Here is a 25038-nt window from a genome sequence, read left to right on the forward strand (position 1 = left end):
TATGGACTACTTAACACTAAAAGGCTGTGGAACTGCTTGTTACTTTTATAAATAAATACTCAAAAAAACAAAATAAATGTCTAAATGACTTAAGTATGACCTTAATGTGTGAGGGGAAAGGATTAGATATTCTTACTAATTCATACTGAATTTACATCCTAATTCCATTCAAACCTGTATCGAAATATTCTAGATGCCTCACACACCTTACTTAAAAATGTTTATGCTATGTATTTCAAAACTCTGGATGAGTAAAGTGTCTTCAAAAACGAGAATCTCCTAGTCAAACTGCATATATATGCCAATGATACAGTGAGATACCATACATCTGTGAGCAATTAATGTTTAGGGCACCAGAATTAATTCCTGATCCCACCTCCGGAAGTAGATGGGGGGTGTTCATGTATTTTCAGTCTTGAAAATCAATTCAAAAACTGGGTCAAGAGGATAGGACTGGCAGTAGGTAGGACATATAGGCTGGGACTGGCTAAAGAACCAGAAATGATACATGTGAAATGATGTGCTTCCTATAAATACCACCCTACTGTACCGTTCAATTGTTTTCAGTAATAGGTAAGATTCACAGAAAAAAATGCATGTCGTTCAAAGGTATTGTCCCTGTGAAGGCTATTTTTTATGTGATCCTACATATTCAAATAGGAATCACTCTAAGGAATCGGCCCTACATTTGCTCAAACATTCTCTTCCAAAGCTACTCAAAGGGTGCAGTGGTGGTACTTTCCAAAAAGAAATGCTTAAAAATTTTCCTCAGTTAATTCTCTTAAAATAAACAAAACAGAGTATTCTGATCTATTAAAGAAAGAGGAGATAAGCCTAAGAGAAAAATACACAGAGGGTTTTGGGTTGCTTTGTTTTACCCTATCACCAGAATGCCCTATCAAATACAGCATAAAACTGTCTAAAATATCATTTCAAGACAGCTTGCCAAGGTAGTCTGGACCCCAAAAGTCATGATCCTTACGAAGGTCTATATGCTGAAAAATGTAGCTTTATAAAAGTGAAACCAAAACTTCAAAATGTGGCCTACAGTAACAATTAGAGGGTCACTCAATTGATGGTTGTCAAACTTTACTCCAGTGGAAAGTTTCACTGGAAAATTCGTATTACTTTAGCTCTAATGAGATGTTCTATCAAAAAATGTAAATAACGGTCCTTTACCCAATTTTACAAGAGAGTAATACACGTTAAAGAATAAAATTCTCCATGTTCAGTTCGTTCCCCCAATTTTTCTAAAATATTTGTTACCTGCTACCTCTTTCAATATTGGAATTAGGCCTAATGGAGTATCTGATTCAACACACAAAAGAAATGAATTTATTTCACATTTATACAATCATGGTTTGTGACCTCCAGGCACGCGGCTACCTTATGTTTGATCAAGCCCAACAGGACCACAAGCATTTAGGGAGCATCTGCTACACCTGACACAAGGCATACACAGAATAAGATATGGTTTTTCATGAAGCCCCCACTAGGCAAAGTGCACAGAAGCCAAGAAATATTTACTAATGCTGAAATATGGTGGCATGTGAGATGCAAAGAATTCACCCCACCCCAGCAAGAACTTCAGGACTTCTGCATTTGAGACTGAGAAAAAGTGAAGCTGGCTGGGGATACTGGAATTCAGTTACTGCATGTGTACGGCACCTTTCCTCCTCCCTAAAGTCGAGGTTATAAAACACCACAGTCTTATATGTAAAGACTTTTGAAATGCCAATCTCCTGGAACTGAAACAGACTATCCGAACCAAGAATATGAAGTACAAAATACTCTTAAAGTGCAAACAATCACTGCTTTCAAACAAACTGAAAAGTACTGTTTTCAGCTGATAGAATGTAACATGTCCTAACTATAAATAATCTGTATCATTTGTATCTAATCTGTCCAAGTCACAAACTAAGGCACATACTCAAAACAGGAAAAAGAAAAAGGGAAATTTAGTCACTGCTAGGCTTTTTTAAAAAGTAACATAATCAAAACAAATTTGGGTACAAGAATATTCGTTGGGGAGGTCTGAATTACAGGCTTAAGCATTCAGTTTCTCAAGTCAACTAGTTCTATTCAACTTCTGTTAAATATCTTCAAGGAACTTTCTTTGCTTTAGTTTTCTCCCTGTAAAATAAGGGGGTCGGATTAAACTGTAAGAGTCCCCTACCAAAAAAAAAAAAAAAAAAAAGACATTTCTGTGATTATGTGGTATGTAAGACTGAAATGCCAACAGGCAAAACAGGAGTAAAGAAGCCATGTTAACGACCCAAGTTAATAGTGCTAAAAATTCAGTTTCCTATTTTAGATCTCTGCATCGTGGTTCAGCTTTTTACCTGTTCAGCTTTACGAGTTCGTCAAAGAAAAGCTGCAGGACTCAAAAGGTCCTCCTCCTCCTCCAACCCTCAACGCTAGAGCTGCCTCCTTCAATACCAGACCCTAAGGGAAGATGTGTAAGAAAGTGAGAGCTGAGAGGAATCCGCTCTCCGACCTGGAATGGATGCACGGGTCGAAATGCAGCAACACCGCACAGCACCGTACGTTGGCGGCTTTTCTGCACCGTACGTTGGCGGCTTTTCTGCCAAGCTGCAGCCTGAGGTCAAACAGGTGGAGAGGATGCGCGGGGGGATGGCTCTGCGGCATCCTTGGGGTCTTTGCAGCAGCTCCTTCTTTACCTGACCGCTGCTGCGCTGGGCTTTAACATCAACTCCGGGGGCGGGTGCGGGGGGGGGGGGGGGGGGGAGGCACCAGGCCACCACCGTGAGGGCCGCGGCAGCGCTCGGGGGCTGCAAGAGCTGCAACCCGCCCCTGCCGGAAAGTCACCGTCAACCCAACGCTTTCCAGGCCAAACGGGGCTACAGGTGCAGGAAAAAAAAAAAAAAAAGTGTGAAGCCTCCTCCTTGAACCTCCCATCACGCTGCCTGCGGGCGCTACCTTACGAATTATCTCAGAGATCATCTGATGCAGCACAGTTCTCAGAAGGAGACTCTAAAAGTTGCATTTGCGAGAGAGAGAGAGAGAGAGAGAGAGAGAGAAGGGGAAAAACATTGAAAAAGAAAAGCCTCCCTCGGGCCTACAGGTTAAAAGTGCGGAAAAGTGCGACTTCGCTGCAGGGGGCAAGGCTGCACGGACAGGAGCTAAGGGGACCGCCCGCCGGCGCAGCCCGGGGCCCGACCCCGGGCAGGACCCGCCCGACCCTCGCGGGGGAGACCGGAGCGAGGGCGGCCTGGGTCCCAGGCCTCGGAGGGGCGGAGGGCGCAGGCGCGGGGGGGCTGAGGGGGAGGGCGCAGGCGCGGGGGGGCGCAGGCGCGGGGGGGCGGGGGAGCGAGGGCGCAGGCGCGGGGGGGCGGGGGAGCGAGAGCGCAGGCGCGGGGGTGGGAGGGGGGGGGGGCACCCGGCCGGGCCTGCCCGCGCCGCCCCCGGGAAGCCGGCCGCCCTCCTCCCCGCCGAGCCCGGGCCGCACCAGGAGGCGGCGGCGCGCCGGGCCGCTGCAGGCGGGCAGAACTCAAAAAAATAAAAAAATTTAAAAAATGAATAAATAAAAGAATCGAATCCGAAAACGGGCGGCGTGCGGGCCCGCGAGGCGGCGGCCGGGGCGCCCCGCTCGGGGCACGAGGCGGCGGCGGCGCGGGGAGCGCAGCGCGTGCGCCCGGGAGACGCGCCGCCCGCGCGCCCGGCCCCGCCCCCCGCCCCCCGCTCCCGCCGCCGCCGCCGCCGCCCCCTGGGAACTCCGCGCCGCGCGGCCCCGCGAGGCGGGCGTCGGGAAGGGAAGGGGAGGGGCCGCGCTCCCCGCCTCCCCGCCGGCCCGCGCGGCTCCCAGCCCGGAGCCTACTCACCTCCTCCTCCTCCTCCTCCTCCTCCTCCTCGGCTCTCCCTCCTGGCCACCGGCGCGGCCCAGCCGGCGACGCGCTGACGCCGCGCCCCTCCCCCGCGGCCGCCGCCGCCGCCGCCGCCGCCCCTCCCGGCCTGCGGCCGCTGCGGCCTCCGGGCGCGTCAGGCGCAGGCCCCGCCCACGCCCCGCCCACGCCCCGCCCACGCGCCGAGGCCCCGCCCCCTGCTCGCGCCGCCCGCGAGGGCGCGAGGTCTCTAACCCGCGGCCCGCAGCCCGGCCACCTGCCGCCGCCCGCCCCCGCCCCCGCGCTCGCCGCCCGCCCCCCGGGCCTCCCGAGCCTGTGCGTCCTCGTCCCCAAGCCTGCGGGCTCGTGGTCTCGCGCTGGGCGCCTTGCCGGCTCCCCCGCGAGGTCCCCGCTGCTCCCCAGAGCGGCCTGGGCCTCGGCCTGCGGGCGTCCTGCCGCCTCCCCGCCCGGCCCCCGCGGCCCCGAGGCCTGCCGCCTCCCCGGCCCCCTCCCCGGCCCCCCGCGGCCGCCCGTACCTGGTCTGCGGCTCGCACCTCTGCTGCCACGTCGGCTCGCCCCGCGTCCTCCTTCCCCTGCGGGAGGCTCAGGCTCTCCTTCACTCACCTGCACGGTGTCTGTGCTTTCGGCTCGGACTCCCGCACCCACTTAGGATGCGTGGTGGGTATTGAGGCATTGCTCGTCCGCACTTACATGAAGTCGCACTGAGGAACTAGAAAGCACAAAGAGCGAGCGGTGGTGACCACCCTCGAGTCGCACGGTGGCCTCTACTTTTCTCTTTATGACAGTGTATTAATTAACACTCTACACTTTAAAGGAATGACGTTTTCTGTTTGGGCTTACAATTCACAAGTTCTGGATGTTTTTTTTTTCCCTGCAACCTAACCTCACTCCCTGGATGAAATACCTGGTTAGATTGATAGAATCCACAGTAGAAAAAGCACCAGGGCCTTTTAGGTCTCTTTGTTTTCTTATCTGTAAAATGAGGAATTTGTCCCTTCCGCATTTAAATCTCTGTGATTTCGAACTGAAAGATCTTCCACTTGGAAGGGGCTTGTGGGTTAAATGAGTCAGGAGAAGGCAAATAATGCACATGTAACTGGAAGTCTGCTAACTTCGTTTTAAAACTGCAACTTGGGAGAGTTAGGGTGTGATGTGGAAGTGAGTTCAGAAATGAAGGAAACTGATTAGGTCTTCGGAGTTGTATCCACAAGTTGTTTTAAATTGTGTGAATAAACGTTACTATCCTTAAATTGAAGAGTCAAAACGATCTCCCATTCTAAACAAAATCCAGGCTCTACGTGGACCTTCAAAGTTTAGAACCATTGTTGAATTGAACAACTGCATTACGTGCATCTGAAAGCCTAATAAACCATCTGTCCGTCTTCCTTAGTACAAATTGGGGGGAATAAAAAGAAAAGAAAAGTGTAAATGCCAAAAGCTAGAAGCGGGATTGGTAACTACATAGGAAACAGATAAATCCTATCACACAGAACAAGTGTATGAAAAACTCTAAAGACTGTGGCCTCCATTTCACTGCTTTAGAAATAGAATCATGTAATTTTATAATTGAGTTATCTAGTCCTTGATATCACCTGCAGTCTAATCTTTTCCTTTTCCAGATGAAGAACTGAAGCCCAAAGAGGGTAAATTCCTTGCCCAATACTACCTAGATTAATTGGAAATAAAGCCAATATTTGGGCTCAGATCTCCTGTCTCACAGAGCTGCCAGCCTCTGGCTTATAGTTTCCCATTATGTAAAGTTACTCTACATCCGAAGTCTTTGCCTTTGCAGTTTTGTGTACATGGTCTGAGGGATACATGAAACTGAACTCGTCATTAACTAGGGAGATATTGCTCTCAGAGGCCATTTTTGTGCCACTGGTTTCAAGGATTCCTATTTCACAAGCTCCATCCCACCTGGTCAGTGTTCATCTTTATAATCCAGGCAATTCTGGCCAGGCCTGTGGGGCCATGCCCCAACCAAACACATTCATCCTAGGAGGTGCCAGCAGCTGTGCATGAGCGTAAATATAAAAAAGTCCCCACTGTCAGGAAAATTATGATATTACTGGGGAGGTAAAATATGAAACAAATAGATAAACAATTCACCATTAACAGGCAAGTATTCAATCACAAAGTCCAAATCTTAAAATTATTGATATAAATTAAGGGAAGATTTCTTAAAAGGACAAAAAAAAAAAAAAAAAAGAAAAGAAAAGAAACGTAGAATTTGGATTGGTGTAAAGGAAATTGCTTGAACAAAGGTCCAGGGAAGAAAACAAGCAAGTTAAGAGTGGGGAAGAGTTAGGAGATCAGTTGAACTAGAACAGGAAGTTCATTTTAGAAACAATAGAAAACCAAGCCAAAATGGTAAGGTGGAACCAATCATGGAGGACCTGAATTTAAGCCTAAGAAATTTAATTGAGCTAATACGAGATCATTCTGGGTGGATTTGGCAGGGGAGAGGGTTGAAGACAAGACAAGAGACAACAACTTCTGAAGTTGCAACTGGGATTTGAAAAGAAATATTAGTCATATAAATGCCTAAGGAGAAGACTTGAGTTCAGGGAGTATATACGGGGACCAAAGAAGAGTAAGCAGTCCGAGAGGACTTTAGGACTATGGCAAGAGTCAGTAACGTTATGCATAGGCCTGAGCACCTTGGATTTGGAAAATGATCAGCGCTCAAGGGGTGCTCAAAGGCTCAGGAGATCTGAGCCTGAATACTAGCTTTATTTCCAATTTAGGTAATATTGAGCAAGGAATTTACCCTCTTTGGGCTTCAGTTCTTCATCTGGAAAATGAAAAAAATAGACTCTAGATGATATTAAGGACTAGATAATTCAATTACAAAATTCCATGATTCTATTTCTAAAGGATTTGGAAAATGGTCAGCCTCTCCATTGCTAGAGAAGGAAGAAATTTTCCCAAGGTATGCTTTCCTATTCATCACAACTTCATTCCAGAAAACTTTAGTTTGCCACTCAAGTTGAATTAAAAGGTAAGAAAGAAAGCTCTCACCCTGTCATGGGCTTTATGCTGGTGCTTTATGGTCGACTTATTTTTATTTCCGTTTCAGCCCTACTGATGTAAAAGTGCTCAGTGGTGCAGTATATAATGTTACAGTCGGAAATAAATCAATAAGTGTTTGCTAAATACATACCAAATGCTGCTCAGCACTCTGGTAGGCCTGGAGGACTGGAAAAGTATTAAAAAAAAAAAAAAAGCGGCCTCTCCTTTTCATAAACTCATAATCTCGGAGAAAAAAAGTCAACACTCCTGACACAATAGAAAATAAATTCCATGGATAGTGAGAACAACCTGTGGGGACTGTACCATGTACTTATTATAGGAATGGTAGGGAATAGAGTTGGATGGATTAGAAATGATATGATCCACAGTGTTCATAATTCAACAAATTTTCATTAATCTCTAAATTCTATGTTCTGGAACTAAAGCCATAAAATAAAAAGCTCCTACTCTCAGGGAGTATACATTCTATATGGGAGAGACAGAGAGGAACAAATAAATACACGACAACCAAATAGTAATAATTGTTCTAAAGAAAATTAAATGTAAAGGCATCAAAATGAGTAGAAGAAAATAGGGTGCCTGGATGGCTCAGTCAGTTGAGCATCTGACTCTTAATTTTGGCTCAGGTGATGATCTCAGGGTCATGAGGTCAAGCCCTCCATCAGGCTCCATACTCAGCAGGGAGTCTGCTTGAGATTCTCTGTCTCTGTCTCTCTCTCTCTCTCTCTCTCTCTCTCTCATCAAAAAAATAAATAAATCTTTTTTAAAAATGAGTATGAGAGTAGGTTAGACCTTTCTGAGGAAAATTTAAACAACAACTTGAGTGAAAGAAAAAACTAGTCATGGGATGATCTGGAGAAGAGAAGTTCAGGCAGAGAGTAAACTAGTGCAGAACTCTAAGGAGAGGTCAAACCTAATGTCTTTGAGACTAAAAACAACAAGTGTTTCTGGAACGTAAAGAGCCAAGAAGAAAGTAAGATGAAAGAAGAGAGAAATGTAAGGCCCCATAGGTAAGAAGGGATTTTAGGATCAGATTAAAGTGTAGATATCTGGAAGATTAGTCACTGGCATTGTGGATTAGAGAAGAGAGAGATTAGGACCTGGAGGACCAGATGGAAGCTTGCCTGCATGACAATCCAGGCAGGAGGCGATATGAGGTAGACAAGGTTGGTGGCCGGGTTAGCAAAGAAGACAAAAATGTCTATGAGGGGTGGTAAGTGGTATTGGTTGGGGAGAGTCCACAGTGATAAATGCAGCAAAAAGGTCAAGGAGAATAAACACTGAGTAAAAGCTAGTATAGTTAACAGAAAAGATGTCGTGTGTGACCTCCAAGAGAAGAGTTCCCATAAGGCAGGGTGTGAAGAAGTGATGAAATGAATGCAGTGAACTTCGACTATAAGAATCAGCACAAGTAAAATATACAAATTTTATTTTATTTTATTATTTTCCCTTCAAGGCCTTTTACATTTGGAATACTATTAAATTCTCAAAGCCATATAAACATTCCCAGCCAGGTCTAATATTTTGTCTCCATACCGAAGGGAGAACAAATTTATACCATGGAGACATATCTTCTATGTTTTTCTGGGCTAAAAATCAGTCCCCATCAATGACTCCCTGCTCTAAATAGAATCAGAAAACGTTCACTCTCACCCATGAGATGTGGCAAGAGCCTAACAGTGGAAACACTGAAGCAGATGTAGTACCGTATTGGTTATGCTTCCCTTATGGCCACCTGTCACATCTAAACCATGTGGGCCATGGATATTACCTTGAGCACATCACATCGCCCCCCCCCCCCTCCGGTGAAATCCAGGTTCCTGCTATTAGTAATGGAGAAGAGTCTTTCAGATTTTAAGTTCCTAGGCATACAGGTTAGCACTTCTACAGAAGAGAACAGATACCAATCTGTCACATCCACATGAACAGCTATCATGTCTCCAAGCCATACTGTCGCACAGGCTTTCCAAAGAGACAACTTGGTTGAACTAGACGTTCTTCCATTCAGCAAATTTTAAGACAATTAACAAAGAGTCTTCCCCCCTGGAAACAGACTAGACTAGCTTGGTAGTCAGAATGGAAGGAGAAATTTCAGTCCCCTCCGTTCATATTGGTGCAGCTTGAGCATCTCAAGGAAACCAAGCCTGACTCCGGCTAAGTTGTCTCCACACATGCATGTGCATGCCTCTCCCCAATTGCCTGGTGTAGGTGAGTAGAGTGTGTTAATTCATTAGGTGTTATTCAAAGATGGAACACTATTAGCACTCTTTTTTATTTGGAATATACTTCGTTCGGGGGGTCTGTTGGGAACAGTTCATCTCTTGGGATGGTTTGGAAAGCTTCATTAAATTCAGCGAAGGGAGGGAAAAAAGTGCAAGTTATTCTAAAAATAATCATGAAATTTACTATGTGTAATTTGCTGGCCCAAATGCTTCTCAAGTCAGTGGTGACCAAGGATTCCTAGCATTAATGAACAATTACCATATTGCTGAAATCGACACCATATTTAGCCTGAAAAGCCGCCTTGTTTTTGGTGCTAAAGACGCCAAAATATTAGTAGCCCAGAGTATATAAAATGTACTCTCTTGTTGTTCAAATGATCTCTTTAAATTATGGTTTAGCTGTTCCAACAGCACAATGCAAGGAATTTGCTTTGTCATTGTTACCTTCTGGCCTAGAGACAGAAGCATTTTACACTGTGGTTCATCCTGTACCTTTTACAAGGATAAATGCATGTTTTTATTTAAAAGCAAAGAAAGCTTACATAATCTCTCCTCATGATTAGCCCTTCCAGTAATTATCTGTTGCTTGGAATCAGTGTCAGCCAACCAAGTTCAGATGGCAAAAAAGTGTTTGATCTGCAGTGATGTGATTTAGAATACTGTGTGCACGGAAGGTACAGCTATGCACATACAGAGAACATATTTATCTAATTTGACTGCCAGTGATTTAATTAATGTTTGTCAAGCACTTTGAACATGAAAAGAACTATCTGAAAGCTGAGAGCTATTACTCATAATCATTTTTCCTATTTGTTGAACTAAAATTAACATACAAATGTGATACTCTTACAGTATCATTGAGAGATGTGCTCCCATTCTAACAAACCCGTGAGACTATACTTTAAGAAAGTCTCATTAAAACTTTTAAGTCTCTGGTTTCTGAAAGTCAAGCTTCAAGCTGGTTGGGTATCATCCATCAGTAGATTTTGAAGCATACAGGCTAAATAAACAACAGTGACAGCTTGGGGAAGTGTATGCACCTGTTTATTGAGAAGATGTTAACAGGGGCAAATCTAAAATAGGAATGCATACCGCAACCTGATTTTTCAAGAAGTTTTTGTGCATGCCTACACTTAAAATCACTCCTATTATCATCTAGTTCTTCCCTTCCAAATTTCTCTCCAAAGAATAACTACTAATGAGCATGAAGCCTCAGTAACAATCTGAGAAGAAAGAATGGAAAGACCCTATTTTAGGGCTTGGAGGAAAAACAAACATGTTTTCCTCTATTGCGTTCTCCCCAAGTCAAGTACAAGAATAACTGGCAAAAGAGAAAGAAAACTGGAGGAGAAAGTGAGGAGCCTGAACAAAGTCCCTGATCTAACATGATTCTCCACAGAAACGTTTTGGCAGTGTTGTATGCATACCTACAGGGGGTCCGGGGGACGTTTGTCCAACTCCCCTTGACAAGAGGACAGAATTAACTCCTCTGTAGCATCGAAGGGGTAACTTGAAAAGACGCTGGCTTGTCCACATGACCTCTTTTTGATTTTCAGTTTCATTTCATCCAGCGCCCTAAGAGAATTTTTACATTCAGTATAGGATCTTTCTTCCTTGTGTTCATCATGCTACAGGTATTCCTTGGTATTCCTTAATCAGAATAAGCCTGATTAAGGCACTTGTTTTCTATCTCAACCCTACAAAACTGACCTTGACCCCTGGGCCTGGCAATGTGCCCTTTCAGCAAGTTCCTGCCCCCCCCCCACGCCTACCACCCCCCTCCCGCTCCCTAAGATTTTATATTTACTAATGTTTCAGAAAGACTTCCAAAAGAGGTATTACTTACATTTTCTAGTCATTTTTAGCACAGATCTTACTTTTAGTAATCAGATGTGGCAGGTACGGGGGTATTCACAAACCACTCTGTGGCACACTCTTATTGGTTTGGTTGGGGCCATGTAACTGGTACTAACCAACAGGCTTGAGAAGAAATAAAGTGTGTCACTTCTGGCCAATATTTTAGGAGCATTTTTCCCCCTGTCCTGGAAATGGAACCCCCATTTCCAAGATGGTATAGCTATGGGTATACCATAAGAAGAAAGTACCTCTGGGTCCTTGGGAGTTGATCTGGAGAGCAACAAGGTCTTCAAGAGATTTCTTATGAGCTAGAAGTAAACCTTTAACAGTTAAAGAGATGAATGGCCTGGCATTATTAACTGTACCAGCCCTATTAGCCTACCCTGAAGAAGGCAACTCAATTAAGAGATCCCTCTTTCACAACTACAGAAGCAGTTTTTTAGCTTTGGACCTTAAAACAACAGTGAAGGGATAATGGAATGAACAGTGCACAATTTACTAAATAGATGAATTAAATGCAAATAGATATACAAAAATCACTAATAGTATGTTGTACGGTAGAAAAAAAGAAAGCATTCCTTACGTAGTTCAGTTCTGGTTTTATTTTTCAGTCCTCCCTTAAATTAAAGAATTAGTACAATCTTTTTTTTTTTAAGATTTTATTTATTTATTCATGAGAGACACAGAGAGAGAGAGAGGTAGAGACACAGGTAGAGGGGGAAGCATGCTCCATGCAAGGAGCCGGACGTGGGATTCGATCCTAGGCCTCCAGGATCACACCCTGGGCTGAGGAGGTGCTAAACCACTGAGCCACCCAGGCTGCCCAGAATTAGTACAATCTTTAGCCTACTCTGCCTAGGGAAGATATCCTTGTCCTTGCCATGACTAGATCCTCTTCCTTTCTCCATCCTCATTATATTGTCCATAACAATCCATCTTCTAGGTTCTCAGATGGATGGGGTTCCCATATCCAAAGCCAGTCAGAAGTGGATTGATCACCTGTTTGTATTTATTGTTTAAAAGTGCCCTCCATACGTGCATCAACTAAATTTCTATGACATTAGCCGCTTGTCTTGCTAATTCATGACCGTACAAATGTGTGCGATGCTGAAACACGTTTCCTCCTCTGTGTGCTCTAGGTACTGCCCTCACGTGCTAGATCCAACCCCATGAGAAGGATGGCCCAGACAGCCTCAGTGGAGGGAATGAATGATGGAGGAATAACCCCATAGATGCAAAATACTTTGCAGAAGTCACTGATGTATACTGTTTGCTGATCTGCCCCCGAAGCATTCTGGCTGACAGCAGAAGGCCAGTTTTTGCCATTGAACCATTTCACAATCACTGTTTGAGAGCTACAGACACACATAAAGAAGGGGCCGGGAAAATCCTTTCATGGGTTCTCAAGCACTGCAGAGCGTCTTTTGTCAGTAACGATGCCCTTGCTTACCAATCTTATAGCTGCCTCAAATCTTTTCTTGAAACAAGGGGGGAATAAACAAAACACAAGCTAGCTATAGTTTGCTTCTCCCGTGAGTACAGTACGGTTAACAACATTTCTTATATTTTAGCACCTCACCTTTCCCTTAATTCACAGACCAAATAGGAAAAAAAAAAAAAAAAAGTACTGTATTCCTTTTCCTGTTGCTTTTTCAATAATTCCTAAACAAATCCACATAACATTCCTGAAGTTGAGTAGAAGAATCATATGAAATGGACTCATTGAAATCTTTTTCAGTTCTATTTAGTATTTATTTGTCCCCATTTTGAAATAGGGCCATGCTGCTTTTGTTCCTATAGAAAAGAAGTTATGATTTAAGAAAACTTTACAAAAGGGAAGCCGATCTTGATGTTATCAAACTTCCCTCTTTTCTTTTAGCAGAATGTTTGAGAAAATGCCAATTGGTGTCGCCTATCATCAGGACTTTTTAAGATCTGATTGCTTCTGAAAACTAACTTGCCTAAGACTATCTGGCCTTCTTTAACAGATGATATTATATTCCTCTCTGAATAGTTAGCACATAAATTTGTCTCTGCAAACTGGAATAATAAGTCTGTATCAAATGTTTTAGATGAAATGATGTCATAAGTAACTTATACATATTGCTCCATTTTTAGGGGGAGATGTGTATTGGTTTAAACTCAGACATCTATATTCTTTTGTACTGAGTGTTAACCAGAATGCCATTTTTGTCCATGCTGTCACCGGATGGCTTTATAATTAGAAGATTCACTCTAAAATGAAACTCTGAGGTTCATGAGGCAGAACTAGCTATGTTTTAAAGGCAGATTCTTATTAGTACAAAATATTGGAGGAAAAACAAAATCATTTTTTACAGGCAGACTAACCAAATTTTTCATTATTGTAGTAAACACTGCAAAAAGTGAGAAGATGGACTGTATTAGCCATATCCAAGCAAGAGAATGAAGTCCTACGGTCTGATTTATGTGCAATAATTGTTCTTACTGGTATTCTCATAGTTTGGGTAGTGACTCATTTTGTTTTATGTGACCTTTGTTCTCCAGGATTGGCTGCTTTTAAAAAGTAGAAGCAATAAAAATAAAATAAGACTTTACCAGGCTAGCTGTTTTTTTTTAAAAAATACCTGAACGTCAAGGGCAAAGCAAAGATTATGAGTGTAATCTGGCACCATTGCATCTTTACATAGGTTTGAATATTTGAAAAGTCATTTTTTTTCCTAAAGCACATTTAGCAAAGTATCTTTCAGTGACACATTATTTTAGCATTTTAAAAAGTTGAACACCAAAATTAAGTTAGTTAGGCATAGGCTTTTTCTTCTTCATTTTGAGTTTCTACCATTTGGTCTTCCATTGGGTGTAGGTGAACATGTTAGAAGAGGGAGTATAGTTCAAAGAGAGAGCTTAATAAAGTAATTTATTGGCAGCAGGTCACTGCTAATAAGCAAATTTTTCATAAATCATGAGACTGAGCAGGTTACAAAAGATGAGGTGAAAACCATTGCCAAAAGACACAATTTCCAAGGGGGTTTTCAAAAATAATGAAAGGATCTAAATGTCAGTGCAAGAATATACATACACAAAAGGGTTTATTAACTTCTTAAAAGTGTTTCACTTGATATTTTTAAATTTTGACTTTGGAATCTCCTAAACATACACAAAAATAGAATGTTACTACGACAAGGGACCCCATGAAGTCATAAACATGTTTGCTGTACTTGTTTTAGATTTCATGATTTCTTTGATGTTGCTTTTATTGCTGGAATATTTTTAAAGAAAATCCTTATGTCACATCATTTCACCTCTGAATACAACAGTATACATTGAAAACAAACAGAATATTTTTCTTATGTAGTAATAATGCAAGTATCACACCTAAGTATGTTTAAAAGGTTCATTCTCACATCTCTTAGGTCGTTGTAGGTTAGCAATTAGCATTTTCTTGTTTGATTTTTATCTTTACCCCTTTCTCCTTTACAGGCATCCCCTCAATTAGGAAAAGAAATCCTTCACTTGGATTAGGTTATTTTTAACATATCCCTGGGACCCTGCCTATGCCTTTCTCTGGCATAGTGTGTTATTCAAAATCTTACACCACATCCAAATTCTGCATTGCAATTGGCATGATGCAAAAAAATTAAATTTAAATTCTCCTCAAATCCCAAAGTTTTGTGGAGTATAAAAATACTGTAATTTATAAAAAATGAAAGAAATCCATAATCTAGCTGTGACTGCATTGAGTAATCCACTAGGTAACGTCTAGGATATTTTTTCCTGGGATCCTTTGTTTGCAAGTATAGAATACCGACTTTGGCCAAATAAAACCAATAAATACATAAATATTTAAAAGTAAATGACCGTAAGGAAAGGTTTAAATCCTAGCCTGAATGAGGGCAGGAATCACTCTCCTGTCAAGAGAGCTCTATGGAACAGAATCTTGTGGGCCGTCACTACAGAGCAGTGCCCTTGAGATGAATCAATTCCATGTTTTCCAACTTGGTATCACTCTGCTCTGCTCAGAGTCTTTGTCTATGCCTGTGTTCGCATCTTGCCTAGGGCATAGCAGGACCCATCAACGCTGGCAGTCCCACCAAGACCACACACACTGAAATAGAGGAGGTTTCCCAAAGAAAAGTCAGATGTTACTACCCAAAGAAAAGAGAATGGATGTCTGGCAGGCAAATTCAAGTGAGGCAAGATGAAAATATAGCAGCTCTTCCTTCCTTTCATCAGTGACTATCTGGCCTTCAGATCTTATTGATGAGTCATTGAAAACCAGGCTTTCTTACCCGCTAACCAGTCTGACTTTGCTCTCTTTTCTGTATCTAGGCTCTGCTCTTAGGAACTATTACTTTACTGCATCCCCTTCCTCCGTGTCCCCTTCATCAGAAATCAGTGTTCCAAATACCTATGACTTCCCAGCTACCAGAATCGATGAGTTCTGTGTACATGACATCATTCCACTCTTAATTTGGGTTGGTAAGGACTGGAACAATTCCAGTCTAATTTAAAACTCTTCATTTCCTTTTTGGCTCACATTATTATTCATTTAATACCTTTCCTTCTAGTTCACTATTAGAATACATATGTTAACTTACAAGCATGAATCATGCCCTTTGCCCTTTCTGCCAGCACTATGCCCTTCCAGGTACCACACTCACACACTGTGCTCACCTACCAGTTTTGCCACTATCTAGCGTGGGCACAAAAGAGGTACACGACGAATACTGAAATTTAATAGGAAATTCAGTACTGTTCAAGTTTGCTCCATAATGGAAGAGTTCAGAGACTGTTGGTCTAAAGGATACGGCATTTTTCCTTTAGGGCCAAATGTTGTAATCAGTATTTAAGAGGATAAAAGGAAGTGAAGTTGTTGATGCATTATTTCGATTTTCAAGTGAGCTAGTTGCCCCTATCTGATTAGGCCACTGAAAGATGGTTTCAGGCCCTCGATAAGTAGATATTGGAGAGTATATGTGAGAATGGTTCACTCAGGAACACTTTCAGTTTCTTCTCGCAAATGTTCTCAACTCTCCTCTCTGCCTTTCTAGTTCCCATCCCAGGAAAGAAGATCCTGACTGCCCAGTGGATGCTGGAGGCACATCCTGGAAACTGCTGGGACCAAGAGGGTCGTCTAGCAGCAGCTGCTTCTTCCAGCCTCCACTCGGGCCCCTAAGACTTCCTGCTTCCTCCTCCGCAATTGCTCTCTTCCTATTCTTCATTTCTAAGAAATGACTTCTCATCTTCTCCCAGACTTCAAGCCCTAACTTAAATTCAGCGTGTCATTAGTTTTAACAAAGATATTTAAATTGTCTATACCGGAATGCCAGGACTTTGTCTGCTTGATGAGGGAGGAAAAAAGAAGAAGAAGAAGGAGAAGGAGAAGAAAGAAGAAAGAAGAACAAAGAAAGAAGAAAGAAGAAGAAAAAAGTTCAGAGTGGCTGGAACCTTGTCAAGGAAGGAAAGGGACCATAAGATGACATGGAGGCAAGGCACCCAGGCCTTATGGTCTGAGTAAAAGGTTTTTGGATTTTACTCTAAATATAATAAGGAACCGCAGTAGAGATATATTCAGAGGGGAAAGAAAAACTTACTCACCAGACTGCCCGTCACCACATCTCCCCCATACACCTGTGTCACAATAGTCTCCTCGTCTCTCCTGCTCCATAACAGCTGTGGTCATATATTATATGGATATGGGATATTATGTGTGTGCAGACGGTGTAGTAGAGGCTCAAATATATTAGTCAAATATACCTACTCAGGGGATCCCTGGGTGGCGCAGCGGTTTAGCGCCTGCCTTTGGCCCAGGGCGCGATCCTGGAGACCCGGGATCGAATCCCACATCGGGCTCCCGGTGCATGGAGCCTGCTTCTCCCTCTGCCTGTGTCTCTGCCTCTCTCTCTCTCTCTCTCTCTCTCTCTGTGACTATCATAAATAAATAAAAATTTAAAAAAATATACCTACTCAGGAGTTAAAATCTAATTAAGAACTATTTGCTAAAAAAAAAAAAAAAAAAAGAACTATTTGCTAAGCTAAAGGCCCCATGAAGGACAAAGAAAATGATAGAGATAAAAATCTCACGTGAGCTCTGAGAGCCAGACCGAGAGTCCCACCTTATGAATATCACTGCCCCACATCGTAACCATACATAACCATTCAAGGAAGCTTATTTCCACCTACTCCAGTTGTTCCCTGTTGGAGTTCCCCAGACCTCCTTACGGAGGCCTTTCTGCCAACAAACCCAGCACTGATCTGGATTTCATCCCACTGTCATCAGAGCTAAGTGAGTCAACACCAGGCATCTAGTTGTGTACTTTGTGCACTCTCCCTCTCCGTGTTGGCAGTGTTCTGGTCTTCCAGACTACCAAAGGGGGGATACAGTTGGGCTTGGCAGGGGGTGGGGGGGCCGTACCAGGGCCTGGGAGGAGGCTCAGAGAACAACAGCAACCCTCAGTTGTGTTTAACCAGTTCTCTCCCCTGACTTGTCTCAAAGTCTAGAGAAAACGAAAATGAACCCTAGGTGACGGATGAGTGCATTGTATTTGAAGCCGGGACAGATATTGAAGACGTGATTAATTTCCACAATACCATGCTCTCCACGTTCTCTAGAGGCTGCTTCTTTCCCTTTGGAAGCACTTTTTCTTCTACCTGTATACCCCCATGTTCCCTATATGTAGGCCTGTTCCAGGGCTTCATCCTCATCCCTTTTTCCCCACCACTCCCCACACACACTCTATTTTAATGGATCTCAATTGGTTATCATATCCAAGGGAATCTGCCTTCGAAAGTTTTTAAAATATGTTCTCACTATCAGCATTATTTGGGCATCTTGCCATTTCTCTCCTGGACGGTTGTGAGGGCCCCCTGACTTGATTCCTTCCTGGCAAACTGGATGCTGACCAATCACTTCTCCAGAGAAATTTTTCCAGCGTGCAAACTTGTTCGGAGCACTGCTCTATCCAGACCATTCCAAAGTCTCTGCAGTAGCCACAGGACAAAACCTCAAATATTTATCATGGTAAATGCAAGTGCCCATGGTCTGTCCTCTGTCTCTGTCTTCCGCCCTCCAATCCTTAGCATGAATTTTCAGTCCCAGCCATAACAGAAAGACTGTTTTTCCCCTAATATGCCCTACAGTCTTATAACTCTGGGTCCTTGGCTATGTAATTCTTCCTGTCGGCCCTCTGTTGTCTACCAGATGACACTAATTCACTCCCCAGAGGCAACCCGGAGGCCACCTCCTCTGTGAAGACTTCCATGATTCCTCCAGACCACACATTTGTTCAGTGTGTCTCACAGCAACCAGCCAGTACTCCTATTAGAACACTTGTGTTGCTGTCTCTGCTGATATGCCCGTTCCCTCAGTGGCGTGGAAGCTGCTCAAATAAAAGGTCTTTTTGTTTATTATTTCTGGTAAGTAACAGAGAATCTGGAATATTGTGGGCATTATTGCCTAATACATTAGTGAACGAGGCCATGAATGGAGAGGAACTATGCTACAAGTGTAAAAATCTATTAAGCCTGAGCACACAAAAACAGAGACCTAGCATGGACTTCTTTGTTTGCAAATCACATAAATGCAACTTAAATTAGCTTAGGATAAAAGGAGGATTTATTGGAAAGACACTGGAATATCTCAGGTAATTGAAAAAAGAATCGTCAATAGGATAGTGAGGAAGAAGGCCTGGGAAGCGGCTCAGCCTGTGAATACCGGAAACGGGTTTGTCTGTCGCATGTGTGTCTGTGTGTCTCTTCTGGCCGACTGCTGCTTGTCGTGACTGTCCACTTTTCTTCCAGGTTGTGGTCCTCATTGTTGGAATCAATGACAATGACTTAAAGAAATATTGACACCTGGGTCTCACCCTAGACCACGTCCATTAGAATTTCTGGGGGTTGATGCCAGGGCATTTTGAACAAGTCTCCCGAGGTGATCCTCCTGAGCGGCCAGGGTGGAGATCTATTGTTGCACACGTGGGAAACAAATAGCCATTAGATCCTGGGTTTCAGACCTCATTCCCACAGCTTCAGGGCAAAACCAAACTGGTAGTCAAGTCCCCTTCAAAAACTTTTTTCTAGAGAAAAAATCTTTTTGGCTTAGGTTGGATCCAGGGCTTATTACTGGATCCATCCATAATGGTCAAGTGTGTGGGTCACATTAAATTAAGTAAGGCAGCTCGGGGCGCTGGGTGGCTCAGTTGGTTGGGTGTCCAACTCTTGATTTCAGCCCAGGTCCTGATCTCTGGGTGGTGGATTGAGCTCCACGCTCAGTGGGGAGTCTGCTTGAGATTCTCTCTCCTTCTCCCTCTGCCCCTCCCTGCTGTGCACATGCTTGCTCTCTCTCTGAAATAAAGAAATACGTCTTTTAAATAAATAAATAAGTGAATAAATGGGGCAGCTCATGCTGAGCTGGGGAGTATGTTTGAAGAAGTAATTCTTCCAAGGAATGGGGATGATGTTTGCAGAAGGAGAATGTTAACCTATGAAATAATACGTAATACATTGTAATAAAATCATATTTACAACGAAATTAAAACTCATTAGGCAATAAATGCTTGTTAGATAAATAAACGAATGACAATACAAACTGAGTGATGCGGTTAATCAGTGTTGCATACCTTAGGATTTTGTTATAAATAATAACCGTGAATGATGTCGGTCATGTCACTGCTACATAATCCTACTTAAGTGTTGTTGTTGTTGTTTTTTTCTTGTTAGTTCTCTATTAGCAATGCTTATCTATAAGCAGTGCCAATGTTACAAAGTTTGGCTTGTTTGTTTGTTTAATATTGGGTCGGTTTAATCCTCTTTGTGCACAGAAACAAACATAGGCCTAGTTTTGCCATATGAGCCAACATGTCAGGTTTCAGGCCAAAAGCATAAACAAAGGATAGAGAGTGGGCACAGTGGAAGTGAACTCTGACTCCTGGCGTTTGGGCATCTTGGGAGTAGTTGGAAATAAGAAGTCTGGGAAGACATTTCCACTGTATCAGGCAGTCAGTTGAAGGACAAAGACAAGTTACAGGGAAGGAATTTGCCAGCAGGTAGATCTGTACTTGGGCAGAGAAGGTGTCACATTCCTGGGCCGGTGCTAGAAAAAGCCAGAGGTGTCTAGACACTCCCGTCTGCCCCTAGAAACCTCTCTGGATAGTAGGGAACTGAGAAATGTCTGGAAGAGAAAAAACAGTGTATTCTAACTAGCCAAACTCTTCAATATTTTATTTTACATTTAAAAATATAAATATGAATACTATAGGAGCTGTTAAAAGTGGTTGCCCCTAGAAAGTAGAACTGGTGGGATCATTCATTTTTTTGCTTTGTCACTGTACCTTCATTGTTATATAAGGATTGGCATATAGCATCTTTTAAACCAATAAGGATTTAAATGAAAGATTTTTAGAAACATTATAGTGTAACAGGAATGGTGGAATAGAAAGCTTTTACGTATTTTAGACATTAGAGAAATAATTGTGTTTTTTTTTTTAAGTATCATTATCTTCATTAAAGAAAGTACATTGATTCTGTACTAGTGGGAAGAAAAAAAAATATCCTCTGGGAGAATGATGGGGAAGCAAACTGGCCCTGGATATGATTTTTATTTTTATTTTATTTTTTCATGGAAGCAGAACCCAAGACAATAGAGTATGTGAAGTCAGAGGAGAGGGCGTGAGAGAAGTCCAGGAAATCTAGCTTGTACATCTTCGTTTTTCCTAAAGCCGGTGGAGTGGCCCTTGTTACCTTCAGCTGTCTAGCTCTGAAAAATAAAAGCTGTTTGGGTATTTCATGCCTTTTACAGGGAACACAGAATCTCAGTCCCTGGTCCCGAATTCCCTGGGGATACAAACAGAACTTTCTCAGTGAAAGGCTGGCACGTTAGAAATTCATTCCTGCCTCTCTCCCTCTGACTCTGCCCCGGACCTGGGGCATGGCCTAAGATCGGCTGTTATTATTTGTGCTATAGTGCAGGAGATCTACTGTGGGAATTTAAATTCTACTGTGTATTTTTAAACTGATTATAAAAAGGCATTCAGGTACAGCAGGCCTCGTGCTTCTTTTATAAAGGTTTAAGCAAATAAGCAAACAAACGACCAGGCTGTTGTTATTTCATCTGAGTCCCTAAGGCCCAATACTTCCTCTGAATACATACATATGAGCTCCTGGCTTCAGTGGGAGTCATGACTCACAGCTGAGGGCAGAACTCAGCCCTTTGAATTCCTGCAACAGGACTTTCAGAAAGAAAGAACATGAATAAAAGGTGGGGGGGGTGGATCTTGAATTTTATTCAAGGCTGAGTTATTGAGGTCTCTAATTCCTCGCGTCTACTCTGTCTTCTAACCCGAGAAGGTGCTTCTTGCACACCTCCACTGTGGTGGAACCCTATTGTTGAAATTTCCACAGATGAAGAAGCAGATGATTTAGCAGACACCTTCCCACAGATATTTTTAAGATATTTGCCTCTTTCTTGATGAGTAAAGTTTTCTTTCCAACTGCTCTCCTTTTTGTCAGCTTGCCAGTTCTACTTCCAGTATTGTTCTGCTTAGGTTGCTGGGAGGCAAATGAGAGGCAAGAGGAATACAGTCCCGGGAGAGGAAGGCGGGGTCAGGGGGCCACGGAAAGCCTGGGGAACCCAGCCCGGGGGAGGAGACAGGCTGAGCAGATCTGTAGGAAAACAGTGGAGTGAGAGATAAAGTAAGAGCATTCAGGACAAGGGATTAGAGAGATAAGGAGTTCCAGGGAGAAACATGAAAACAGAAAAACAAGAAGGGAAGGATACACAGATGACCAAAGGAAATACTAAAAAAGAAAATATCCTCATTTTGTTTTAGAAAAAGGTGTTATAAGGTCTGTCTCCCAACTTTCTCTTGAGCACTTTTTATAGACTTCTTTGACAATATCATGAAACATCAATAGAGATAGCAGCTTTCTTTGCTTTCTCTAGACTGAAACAGTTTATTGTCCTTGTTTGCTTTTTAATAATATAATGGAAAGGAGTTAAGGAGAAGGAGAAAGGTGTTAAAAATTAATTTTCATTTGCATTAAAGTCCTTTACACCAATTATAACTAAATCTACAGTTTCATAATCAGGAAAAAATATTAAAGTTCATGTATTAAGTTTTCAAGATTTGGGTATTCAGATTTAACAAAAACAGGCAATCTTCCACAAAATAATCCCATCAAAATACACCCAACAAATCTTTATTCTTTGTTCTAAGGATTGGAAATATCAAAAAATACAATTTAGTGGGAGGAGAAAGATCAATCAGCGATCATACCACACATTGGCAAAATAAGACAAAGTCATATTTGGGGTGCCTGGCGGACTCCGTTGATAGAGCATAAGACTCTTGATCTAGAGGTCATGAGTTAAGCCCCAGGTTCTGTATAGAGCTTACTTTAAAGAGAGAGAGAGAGGGAAAGTTATACTCAAGACCTGTGTGATCATTGCCTGAGGGAGAAGACTGAATGACACTTGGCTTGGGATGGCTTCTTGGAGGACATTATGCTTGAGGTAGACATATGAGAATGATGAGACATATTGATGTCACAATAAACAAAGTAAAGATAGAGAAATGTAGAGGAATATGAGAAATGATATGCCAGGAAGAAGAAATTGAGTGTGTAAAATATACAAGGATGAAACGGAAGTGGTGGAAGGAGGAAAGGTGAGAGATAAACAGGGCATTTGTACTAAGGAAAAGTGTTTGGACTTTTATCCTAAATGGTCTAAGAACCTATTGAAAATGTGAGCCATCTGGGTTAGCTGAGCGGTGTCACGTCTTAGGAAGTTCACCTGAAGCCCAATGCATTGGCAAGGACTACTAGACCAGGGTCAAGGAGTCCAGTTAGGAGAGATAGTTGGCAATAGTCCAGGAAGCTGGTGTTGTGCCAGGAGAGTGACTGTAGGGCTAGGAAGTCATGAACAGTTTTGAATACGTGTAAGAGTTAAGACAGACAAAACGTGTTGACTGACTGAATGTTAGGGATGAGAAAGAATGGAAAGTCAATGGTGACTTGATTTTATAATGTATATGAGCTTGTATATACATTAAATATTAAATATTCTGGAAAGATACAATATAATATTTGATAAAATTTAATATTTAACTTGTAAATATTAAATATTTAATATTTTAATTGTATCTTAAATTTAAGACACAACTTAATATTTAAATATTAAATATTCTGGAAAGATACAATATATTGAGAGTTTTATCTCTTGGTGATGGGTCTGGGAATGGTGTAGGGGCCCAAGTTTTCAGAGCTAGACATCAGGGTAGGTAGAAGTATATTCAGCAAGTTAAAATGGAATTTTTAAAATGAAATGAAAAACAATATGAAACCAGGGGGGAGGAGCAAGTTTTAGACAAAGCTATTTGCCCTGAGGCCAATGAGTCAGAAAGAAGACTGTACTAAGAGAGCCAGGGGATGGAGCTCCAGGAGACAGGAGATATAAGGATTCAGTAGAGAGAGAGAAGAGCTCCTAAAGAAGCCTAAACAGTGAACAGCGAATGGAAGAAAAGCCAGGGAAAAGTGCCGTCACAAAAGAGGAGGAGAGTTTCCAGAAGGATGAGGTGATGGGACTTCAAGAAAGAGAACACCCGAAAACCACCCAGCCAAGTGGTTGTAGGTTGAGGACAGGGGTGTAGACTATTCCTTCAAAAAGCTTCATCTATGAAAGACAGACGTGATGTAGGCAAGGGATTTATCAGCATTGTCATTATTATGACCACTGCTCTGGTGACGCAAGAGACCAGCGTGTTCACATGGAACCAGTAAGTCGAATGGGAGGCGCTAGAGATTCAAGTCACTGAGACAGTAATGGATTCAAGAAATTTCCTCAGAATAGAGGAGAAGGCGGTATGTATTCTGCTAATGCCCTGGGCAGTTCTGGGGGCACAATTCACGTTGTATTCTACTTGAATTCAGCCAACTGGAGCCCAAGTCTAGGAGGCAACATTCACCCAGACTACAACTTTCATGGTACCACCAGAGTTGTGCATGGCCGGCCACCCTGGAAATGCAAAGCGTGCATGGAGGGATTACCCATTTCCCCTTTCCCCTTGGTCTGAGTGACAGTTACACTGCGTCTCACCCAGAGACTCTCCGTGGAAACCAGGGGTAACTGCGAGGTACCCACACTCTATTTGCCAACTGCAATCAATGGAGAAGTATAGCTAAGTATTCTGTTTTACCAACCCAGTTGTCTTCTAATACCATCCACCATATGTTTGTGGAGCACTTCTCAGGCCTCCCTCGGTGGAGTCTAGGCTTTGAGGAATGCAGAAAGTGCTAAACAATCAATAGCCCGAAGCTGATTATGATCTAGGTTTGAAAGACAAAAACCTATCTATTCACTCAAAACCGTCAGGAGACACTGCAAAATACTGTGAAACAAACACTAAAGGTTAAAAGAGTTTCATTTAATTGAGAGAAAAGGAAATTTAAGATCATCTCGTTTAGTGGTTTTCAAACTGTGTTTCCTGGAACCCTGGGGCTTCGTGGCGATGCTTCAGGAGTTCCACAAAGAGTGATGTATTCTCTGACAAACACTGAAGATTTAAATTGTTCCAGGAGGCTCTCAACGGCAATGTTTGTAATAACAACAACCAAAAAAATTAGAAACAACCTAAATGTCTTTCAATAGGGATCTGTCTAAATAAATTATGGTGCCTTCATACAATGGAATACTAAATAGCTATTTTTAAAGGAAAAATAAATCTGTACGTATTGTTACAGAAAGATCTTCAGGGTTTATAATTAAGTTAAAAATGCAAGTTGCAGAAAATTATTTGTGTCAAAAAAGGTACATATATACCCATGCATATATGTATGTTTGTGTGTAGTTTGAATATACATTAAATATTTTTCCTGGAAAGACACACTGTATTGAGAGTTTTCTCTCTTGGCAGTGAGGCTGGGAGTGGTATGGGGGAAAATGGGAAATTATTCATCTAGCTCAACCTCCTCATTTTACTGATATAAAATTGAGACTCAAGAATATTGTGACTTACCCTAGGTCATGTCGACAGTATTAGTAAAAAGCCCCAAACCCAAACCCAAATCTTGATCTCTTTGTTTGTTCT

General features: G+C 42.5%; 1 protein-coding gene and 1 long non-coding RNA gene across 10 annotated transcripts in view; one reads left to right on the plus strand and one right to left on the minus strand.

The window, feature by feature from the left end:
* The window catches only part of QTMAN (queuosine-tRNA mannosyltransferase), a 426509-nt gene extending 421882 nt beyond the window's left edge, over positions 1 to 4627 (minus strand). For 2 of the 9 annotated variants that reach the window (XM_077861601.1, XM_077861596.1), the window contains exon 1: positions 4379 to 4623. The gene's annotated coding sequence lies outside the window, so the exon portion shown is untranslated. Of the gene's footprint in view, positions 1 to 2342; positions 2557 to 3842; positions 3896 to 4378 lie in introns of those variants that run through there. The other 7 variants (XM_077861608.1, XM_077861597.1, XM_077861602.1 and 4 more) reach the window with 7 other exon arrangements.
* LOC144291804 (uncharacterized) lies at positions 1999 to 24834 on the plus strand. The gene is made up of 2 exons (XR_013359349.1): positions 1999 to 2604; positions 16006 to 24834. It is a non-coding gene; the product is annotated as an uncharacterized LOC144291804 (long non-coding RNA).
* Positions 24835 to 25038: the final 204 nt, after the last annotated feature.

Source organism: Canis aureus, chromosome 20 (assembly GCF_053574225.1).
Source record: "Canis aureus isolate CA01 chromosome 20, VMU_Caureus_v.1.0, whole genome shotgun sequence".
Classification (NCBI taxonomy): Eukaryota; Metazoa; Chordata; class Mammalia; order Carnivora; family Canidae; genus Canis; species Canis aureus.